Genomic DNA, 10,928 nt, shown 5'->3' on the forward strand with positions numbered 1-10,928 from the left:
ATAGCCACCCAAAGTACAATGTCGTTTTTGGCACTATTTGCAGCGAATTGCGGCAAAAAACGCGACGAAACAGCATTGTATTTGTCCTGCAAAAAGACCTTTAGACATAAGGTCACATGACCGCAGCTCTGTCACCCCATTATAAGTGCCCTATATTCTACATAATGTGATCGGCGCTGTAATGTAGATAACAACAGTGATTTTTATTTACACCGCGTTCCAAATTATTATGCAAATGTTATTTTTCGCTGATTTTACGAAATAGTCGATGCAAATGACAGTCAGTATAATCTTCACGCCATCAACCGTTGGAGTATAATGCAAATTTTATTGAACAAATCTCCTAATGATAACAGATTTTTTTTTTTAGAAGTAAAAAACTCAAAATGCTAATTATTATGCACAACAGATATCAATTTTTTTTAACCCCTGCAGGACTGAGCCTTTATGTGGTAATAACTCCGGAATGCTTTTACCTATCCAAGCGATTCTGAGATTGTTTTCTCGTGACATGTTGTACTTTATGTTAGGGAAAAAATTTGGTCGATAAATTCAATATTTATTTCTAAAAAACACCAAGATTGAGAAAATTTGCAAAAATTTGCATTTTTCTAAATTTAAATGTATCTACTTTTAAAACAGATAGTAATACCACACAAAAGAGTTACTAGTTAACATTTCCCATATGTCTACTTTATGTTTGCATCGTTTTTTGAACATTCTATTATTTTTCTAGGACGTTTCAAGGCTTAGAACTTTAGCAGCAATTTCTCATATTTTCAAGAAAATGTCAAAAGGCGATTTTTAAAAAGGACCAGTTCAGTTGAGAAGTGGCTTTGAGGGCCTTATATATTAGATAGTCCCCATAAATAACCCCATTTTGAAAACGGCACCCCTCAAAGTATTCAAAACAGCATTCAGAAAGTTTTTTAACCCTTTAGGCGTTTCACAGGAATTAAAGCAAAGTAGAGGTGAAAGTTACACATTTCATTTTTTTTTTACAAAATTCATTTGCAATACTTTTTTTTTCTATACCACAGAAGGTTTTACCCGAGAAATGTAACTTATTATTTATTGCCCAGATTCTGCAGTTTAGAAATATCCCACATGTGGCCCATGTACGCTAATTTACTGAAACACCGGCCTCAGAAGCAAAGGAGCACCTAGTGGATTTTGGGGCCTCCTTTTTTTTTTTGCATATATTTTAGGCAGCATGTCAGGTTTGAAGAGGTCTTGTGGGGCCAAAACAATAAAGACCCCCAAAAGTGACCTCATTTTGGAAACTACACCCCTCACGGAAATTATCTAGGGGTATAGTTAGCATTTTGAACCCACAGTTTTTTTGCTAAATTTATTTGAATTAGTATGTGAAGATGAAAATCTACTTTTTTCTGAAAAAACTTAGAAATTGTTAATTTTTGCAAGGAATAAAAGAGAAAAAACACCCCAACATATGTAAAGCAATTTCTCCCGATTATAGCAATATCCCATATGTGGTAATAAACTGCTGTTTGGACCCACAGCAGGACTCAGAAGGGAAGGAGCAACATTTGGATTTTGAAATTCTGATTTTGCTGGAATAGTTTTCAGTGCAGTGTCGCGTTTGCAATGCACTGGAGGGAACAAAATAGTGGAAACCCCCGGAAAGTGACCCCATTTTGGAAACTACACTCATCAAGGAATTTTTCTAGGGGAGTAAAGTTAGCATTTTGACCCCACAGTTGTTTTGCTGAATTCATTGGAATTATTCTGTAAAGGTAAAAATCTACTTTTTTTCTGAAAAAAGGTAGCCATTTTTAATTTTTACAAGGAATAAAGGAGAAAAAGCACCCCAACATTTGTAAAGAATTTCTCCCGATTACGGAAATATGCCATATGTGGTAATAAACTGCTGTTTGGACCCACAGCAAGGCTCAGAAGGGAAGGAGCGCTATTTGGCTTTTGGAGTTCAAATTTAGCTGAAATGGTTTTTGGGTGCCATGTCGCATTTGCAAAGCCCCTGAGAGGCCAAAACAGTGGAGACCCCCCAAAAGTGGAAATTACACCACTTAAAGAATCTATCTAGGGATATAGTGGGCATTTAGACCCCACAAGTCTTTTGCAGGATTTATTAGAATTAGGCCGTGAAAATGAATATCAACATTTCTTCCACTAAAATTGTGCATTTTTTCAATTTCACAAAGGATAAAGGAGAAAATGCACCCCAACATTTGTAAAGCAATTTCTCCCGAGTACGGCTATACCCCACGTGTGATCATAAATGGTTTTTCTGGAGCTGCCCCAATCCTTTCGCATACATGACGTCTTCCATGCCTCCCTCCTTAAACGCTGCTCCCCGTCCTGGTCCCCCTCGAGGAAACCTCCTGTTCCCGTTCTCACCCCTGAGGGGGTGGAATTCGAGGTGGCCAAGATTATGGACAGTAGGATGGTCCAGGGCTCCCTCCAGTACCTGGTCCATTGGAGAGGATACGGGCCGGAGGAGAGGACTTGGGTACCTGCCCGTGATGTTCATGCTGGGGTATTGATCAGGAGGTTCCACCTTCTCTTCCCTACTAAACCGGGTCCTCTTAGTAAGGGTCCGGTGGCCCCTCATAAAAGGGGGAGTACTGTTAGGGATCTGCCAGGTACTACGTCTAGGTATACTCCTGTGATTAATCAATCCACACCTAAGGCCAGACCTGTTCGACTGACACCATCTCCCACCAACCAGGGTGGCAGGCTCAGGAGTGGGAGAGCCTATCGCGGCCTGGTCAGTCGGAGTTAGCTCCGCCCCCTGTCCTTTATTACCTGCCGTGCTCTCTTCCTCAGTGCTTGTAATTCTTCTGGATTCCTGGCCTCACTGCTGCTTGCTCCAGCCTGCTTCTGCCGTGCTTCTGCCTTGCTGCAGTTCCGCTTAACCTGCTTTGCTTTGCCCCTGGCTTGCTTCCTTCTCCGTGCTCACTTTGGTATACTCCACTTCATCCTGGTCCTGACTACTCATTCACCGCTCCGTTTCCTCGCGGCGTTCCGTGGCTACTGCCCCTTCCCTTGCGTGTTCCCTGTTTGTTCTCCCGTGCACTTAGACAGCGTAGGGACCGCCGCCCAGTTGTACCCCGTCGCCTAGGGCGGGTCGTTGCAAGTAGACAGGGACAGTGCGGTGGGTAGATTAGGGCTCACTTTCCCTTCACCACTTTCCTGCCACTACAAACAGGTTGCTGTATATTGTGTTCGGCATTCACTGTCGAGGGTGCTGAAAGAGTTACTGCCGATCAGTTAGCTCTTTCAGCACCTTGGACAGTGACGGGCGTCGACTAGCCTCATCTCTATGATGGCGGCTGCGCGAAAATCACGCAGCCGCGCATCATACACGGATGACACACGCAGCTGTCAAATGTTTTTTGCGCGCGCAAAACGCTGTGTTGTTTGCGCACGCAAAAACGCAACATCCGTCTGTATCTGCCCTTAGGCAAATAGTTTTATTTTTTCTAAAAGTGGTAAAACATAAAACAAAACATAACAATGTGGTATCGCCGTAATCGTATCAACCTGTAGAATAAGGTAGACATGTCGTTTTTTTTACCGCCTGATGGACGCCGTTAAAACAAAACCCCCCAAAAAATGGCGTAATTGCTGTTTTTTTGCCTATTTCACATCACAAATAATTTTTGATTCAGCTTCCCAGTATATTATGCTGTAGAATAAATGGCGCCATGAAAAACTACAACTTGTCCCGCAAAACACAAGCCCTCATAAGGCTGCGTCGACGAAAAAATATAAAAAAAGTTATGGCTTTTGGAAGGCAGGAAAGGAAAAGGATAAAATGAAAAAACTCAAATTGGCCGTGTACTTAAGGGGTTAAAGTTTATTCAGTATACAGTAAGCATTTCTGCAACTTTCTAATATACTTTGTGTTTCATTATTCCGTCATTTAGAGACTAAAAATCTGTTACAGGGCCCATCAGGGTAAGGTGAGTTTTCTTTTTATTGGTGCAAAGGGGGCCTAACTTATCTATGGTAAAACACAGGGGCCTAACTTATCTATGGTAAAACACAGGGGCCTAACTTATCTATGGTAAAACACAGGGCGCCAAACTTATCTATGGTAAAACACAGGGGCCTAACTTATCTATGGTAAAACACAGGGGGCCTAACTTATCTATGGTAAAACACAGGGGGCCTAACTTATCTATGGTAAAACACAGGGGCCTAACTTATCTATGGTAAAACATAGGCGGCCTAACTTATCTATGGTAAAACACAGGGGCCTAATTTATCTATGGTAAAACACAGGGGGCCTAACTTATCTATGGTAAAACACAGGGGCCTAACTTATCTATGGTAAAACACAGGGGGCCTAACTTATCTATGGTAAAACACAGGGGGCCTAACTTATCTATGGTAAAACACAGGGGGCCTAACTTATCTATGGTAAAACACAGGGGCCTAACTTATCTACGGTAAAACACAGGGGGCCTAACTTATCTATGGTAAAACACAGGGGACCTAACTTATCTATGGTAAAACACAGGGGGCCTAACTTATCTATGGTAAAACACAGGGGGCCTAACTTATCTATGGTAAAACACAGGGGGCCTAACTTATCTATGGTAAAACACAGGGGGCCTAACTTATCTATGGTAAAACACAGGGGACCTAACTTATCTATGGTAAAACACAGGGACCTAACTTATCTATGGTAAAACATAGGGGCCTAACTTATCTATGGTAAAACACAAGGGGCCTAACTTATCTATGGTAAAACACAGGGGGCCTAACTTATCTATGGTAAAACACAGCGGGCCTAACTTTTTATTTTGGGTGTCTAGTTTCTTCCATTTTACTGCCGCTGCTGCCGAGTAAGTTGCACCGCAAAGGGGTCACTAAGACCATGTTCACACGGTGGATTTTGCTTGGTGGGTCCCGCTGCAAAATCGGACGCAGAATTATTCCTGCCGTCAACCAAAAGATTCCTACTCCCATTCACTTCAGATCGGGCAGGACGCTTCTTTTGCCCGCTAGTTGAAAAAATCAGCTAGCGGTAAAAAGAGGCATCCGCCTCCCACTGAAATAGAGATCTGCAGAACATTGCTCTCTCCTCTCTACCTCCTGACAGATACATAGTGATATATTCTGCAGATTATTGTCCAACTGACTACTCTAGAGATCTGCAGAACATTGCTCCTCTACCTCCTGACAGATACATAGTGATATATTCTGCAGATTATTACACCACTGACTTCTCTAGAGATCTGCAGAACATTGCTCCTCTAACTCCTGACAGATACATAGTGATATATTCTGCAGATTATTACACAACTGACCTCTCTGGAGATCTGCAGCACATTGCTCCTCTACCTCCTGACAGATACATAGTGATATATTCTGCAGATTATTACACCACTGACTTCTCTAGAGATCTGCAGAACATTGCTCCTCTAACGACTGACAGATACATAGTGATATATTCTGCAGATTATTACACCACTGACCTCTCTAGAGATCTGCAAGACATTGCTCCTCTACCCCTGACAGATACATAGTGATATATTCTGCAGATTATTACACCACTGACTTCTCTAGAGATCTGCAGAACATCGCTCCTCTAACTCCTGACAGATACATAGTGATATATTCTGCAGATTATTACACCACTGACCTCTCCGGAGATCTTCAGAACATTGCTCCTCTACCTCCTGACATACATAGTGATATATTCTGCAGATTATTACACCACTGAACTCTCAAGAGATCTGCAGAACATCGCTCCTCTAACTCCTGACAGATACATAGTGATATATTCTGCAGATTATTACACCACTGACCTCTCTAGAGATCTGCAGGACATTGCTCCTCTACCCCTGACAGATACATAGTGATATATTCTGCAGATTATTACACCACTGACCTCTCCGGAGATCTGCAGAACATTGCTCCTCTACCGCCTGACAGATACATAGTGATATATTCTGCAGATTATTACACCACTGACCTCTCTAGAGATCTGCAGAACATCGCTCCTCTAACGACTGACAGATACATAGTGATATATTCTGCAGATTATTACACCACTGACCTCTCTAGAGATCTGCAGGACATTGCTCCTCTACCCCTGACAGATACATAGTGATATATTCTGCAGATTATTACACCACTGAACTCTCAAGAGATCTGCAGAACATCGCTCCTCTAACTCCTGACAGATACATAGTGATATATTCTGCAGATTATTACACCACTGACCTCTCTAGAGATCTGCAGGACATTGCTCCTCTACCCCTGACAGATACATAGTGATATATTCTGCAGATTATTACACCACTGACCTCTCTAGAGATCTGCAGAACATTGCTCCTCTTCCTCCTGACAGATACATAGTGATATATTCTGCAGATTATTATACCACTGACCTCTCTAGAGATCTGCAGAACATTGCTCCTCTACCTCCTGACAGATACATACAGATATATTCTGCAGATTATTACACCACTGACCTCTCTGGAGATCTGCAGAGCATTGCTCCTCTACCTCCTGACAGATACATAGTGATATATTCTGCAGATTATTACACCACTGACCTCTCTAGACATCTGCAGAACATTGCTCCTCTACCTCCTGACAGATACATAATGATATATTCTACAGATTATTACACCACTGACTTCTCTAGAGATCTGCAGAACATCGCTCCTCTAACTCCTGACAGATACATAGTGATATATTCTGCAGATTATTATACCACTGACCTCTCTAGAGATCTGCAGAACATTGCTCCTCTACCTCCTGACAGATACATACTGATATATTCTGCAGATTATTACACCACTGACCTCTCTAGAGATCTGCAGAACATTGCTCCTCTACCTCCTGACAGATACATAATGATATATTCTGCAGATTATTACACCACTGACCTCTCTAGAGATCTGCAGAACATTGCTCCTCTTCCTCCTGACAGATACATAGTGATATATTCTGCAGATTATTACACCACTGACCACTCTAGAGATCTGCAGAACATTACTCCTCTACCTCCTGGCAGATACACAGTGATATATTCTGCAGATTATTACACCACTGACCTCTCTAGAGATCTGAAGAACATTGCTCCTCTTCATCCTGACAGATACATAGTGATATATTCTGCAGATTATTACACCACTGACCTCTCTAGAGATCTGCAGAACATTGCTCCTCTACCTTCTGACAGATACATAGTGATATATTCTGCAGATTATTACACCACTGACCTCTCTAGAGATCTGCAGAACATTACTCCTCTACCTCCTGGCAGATACACAGTGATATATGCTGCAGATTATTACACCACTGACCTCTCTGGAGATCTGCAGAACATTGCTCCTCTACCTCCTGACAGATACATAGTGATATATTCTACAGATTATTACACCACTGACTTCTCTAGAGATCTGCAGAACATCGCTCCTCTAACTCCTGACAGATACATAGTGATATATTCTGCAGATTATTACACCACTGACCTCTCTAGAGATCTGCAGGACATTGCTCCTCTACCCCTGACAGATACATAGTGATATATTCTGCAGATTATTACACCACTGACCTCTCCGGAGATCTGCAGAACATTGCTCCTCTACCGCCTGACAGATACATAGTGATATATTCTGCAGATTATTACACCACTGACCTCTCTAGAGATCTGCAGAACATCGCTCCTCTAACGACTGACAGATACATAGTGATATATTCTGCAGATTATTACACCACTGACCTCTCTAGAGATCTGCAGGACATTGCTCCTCTACCCCTGACAGATACATAGTGATATATTCTGCAGATTATTACACCACTGAACTCTCAAGAGATCTGCAGAACATCGCTCCTCTAACTCCTGACAGATACATAGTGATATATTCTGCAGATTATTACACCACTGACCTCTCTAGAGATCTGCAGGACATTGCTCCTCTACCCCTGACAGATACATAGTGATATATTCTGCAGATTATTACACCACTGACCTCTCTAGAGATCTGCAGAACATTGCTCCTCTTCCTCCTGACAGATACATAGTGATATATTCTGCAGATTATTATACCACTGACCTCTCTAGAGATCTGCAGAACATTGCTCCTCTACCTCCTGACAGATACATACAGATATATTCTGCAGATTATTACACCACTGACCTCTCTGGAGATCTGCAGAGCATTGCTCCTCTACCTCCTGACAGATACATAGTGATATATTCTGCAGATTATTACACCACTGACCTCTCTAGACATCTGCAGAACATTGCTCCTCTACCTCCTGACAGATACATAATGATATATTCTACAGATTATTACACCACTGACTTCTCTAGAGATCTGCAGAACATCGCTCCTCTAACTCCTGACAGATACATAGTGATATATTCTGCAGATTATTATACCACTGACCTCTCTAGAGATCTGCAGAACATTGCTCCTCTACCTCCTGACAGATACATACTGATATATTCTGCAGATTATTACACCACTGACCTCTCTAGAGATCTGCAGAACATTGCTCCTCTACCTCCTGACAGATACATAATGATATATTCTGCAGATTATTACACCACTGACCTCTCTAGAGATCTGCAGAACATTGCTCCTCTTCCTCCTGACAGATACATAGTGATATATTCTGCAGATTATTACACCACTGACCACTCTAGAGATCTGCAGAACATTACTCCTCTACCTCCTGGCAGATACACAGTGATATATTCTGCAGATTATTACACCACTGACCTCTCTAGAGATCTGAAGAACATTGCTCCTCTTCATCCTGACAGATACATAGTGATATATTCTGCAGATTATTACACCACTGACCTCTCTAGAGATCTGCAGAACATTGCTCCTCTACCTTCTGACAGATACATAGTGATATATTCTGCAGATTATTACACCACTGACCTCTCTAGAGATCTGCAGAACATTACTCCTCTACCTCCTGGCAGATACACAGTGATATATGCTGCAGATTATTACACCACTGACCTCTCTGGAGATCTGCAGAACATTGCTCCTCTACCTCCTGACAGATACATAGTGATATATTCTACAGATTATTACACCACTGACTTCTCTAGAGATCTGCAGAACATCGCTCCTCTAACTCCTGACAGATACATAGTGATATATTCTGCAGATTATTACACCACTGACCTCTCTAGAGATCTGCAGAACATTACTCCTCTACCTCTTGGCAGATACACAGTGATATATGCTGCAGATTATTACACCACTGACCTCTCTAGAGATCTGCAGAACATTGCTCCTCTACCTCCTGACAGATACATAGTGATATATTCTGCAGATTATTACACAACTGACCTCTCCGGAGATCTGCAGAACATTGCTCCTCTACCTCCTGACAGATACATAGTGATATATTCTGCAGATTATTATACCACTGACCTCTCTAGAGATCTGCAGAACATTGCTCCTCTACCTCCTGACAGATACATAGTGATATATTCTGCAGATTATTACACCACTGACTTCTCTAGAGATCTGCAGAACATTGCTCCTCTACCTCCTGACAGATACATACTGATATATTCTGCAGATTATTACACCACTGACCTCTCTGGAGATCTGCAGAACATTGCTCCTCTATAACACCTGACAGATAAATAGTTTTATATTCTGCAGATTATTATACCTCTGACCTCTCTGGAGATCTGCAGAACATTGCTCTCTCCTCTCTACCGCCTGCCAGATACATAGTGATATATTCTGCAGATTATTACACCACTGGCCTCTCTAGAGATCTGCAGAACATTGCTCCTCTACCTTCTGACAGATACATAGTGATATATTCTGCAGATTATTACACCACTGACCTCTCTAGAGATCTGCAGAACATTGCTCCTCTACCTCCTGACAGATACATAGTGATATATTCTACAGATTATTACACCACTGACTTCTCTAGAGATCTGCAGAACATCGCTCCTCTAACTCCTGACAGATACATAGTGATATATTCTGCAGATTATTACACCACTGACCTCTCTAGAGATCTGCAGAACATTACTCCTCTACCGCCTGGCAGATACACAGTGATATATGCTGCAGATTATTACACCACTGACCTCTCTAGAGATCTGCAGAACATTGCTCCTCTACCTCCTGACAGATAAATTGTGATATATTCTGCAGATTATTACACCACTGACCTCTCTGGAGATCTGCAGAATATTGCTCTGTCCTCTCTACCTCCTGATAGATACTTATTGATATATTCTGCAGATTATTACACCTGACTTTTCCACACCCTTATGATCCCTGTAGATAAAAGGCTCCCTGAATAAATTCCCCAATATATATATGAAAACACTGAAAATTGTAAAGAAAATATATGTTTATTCCAGAATCCAGTAGAATTGCTGTGCGGTTTTCTCCGGCCCTTTAACATGTGATGATCTGTGACATGAAGAAGAGGAGGGTCCTTCTTCACACGTGGATATGGCCGCCAGTCCACCCTTACACAGCTCAGTCCTGGATCATAAGAGAGCGTAAAACATTTTTCTATTTTTTCACAGTTGTATCCTAGAAAAGACAAACAATGTGAATTAGCCCAAAAATTCACAAAACCTTCACCACAAGGATATGAAGACGGAGCAGAAGACGTCGGACTTACCGGATCTCGCTTCTGTTCTGCACATCACTGGTTCTCAGCGCTGGAGGAGTCTTCATGACAATTTCAGATGGTTTAGGTGGTAAAGACCACCATGTTGGGGTGACAAAAGATGGTGAATGGGCCCCGAGCGACAGATGGAACAAAACAGGCCCCTTTCTCTCCCGGGGGTTCGGGGCCCTGATGGTAAATGGGCCCCGAGTGGCAGATGGAATTAAAATGCCCACTTTCTCTTCCGGGGGTTTGAGGCCCTGGTGGTAACAGTAACCCCTGAAAGGTCCTCCATCTCCACATCC

Source organism: Rhinoderma darwinii, chromosome 12 (assembly GCF_050947455.1).
Source record: "Rhinoderma darwinii isolate aRhiDar2 chromosome 12, aRhiDar2.hap1, whole genome shotgun sequence".
Taxonomy (NCBI): Eukaryota; Metazoa; Chordata; class Amphibia; order Anura; family Rhinodermatidae; genus Rhinoderma; species Rhinoderma darwinii.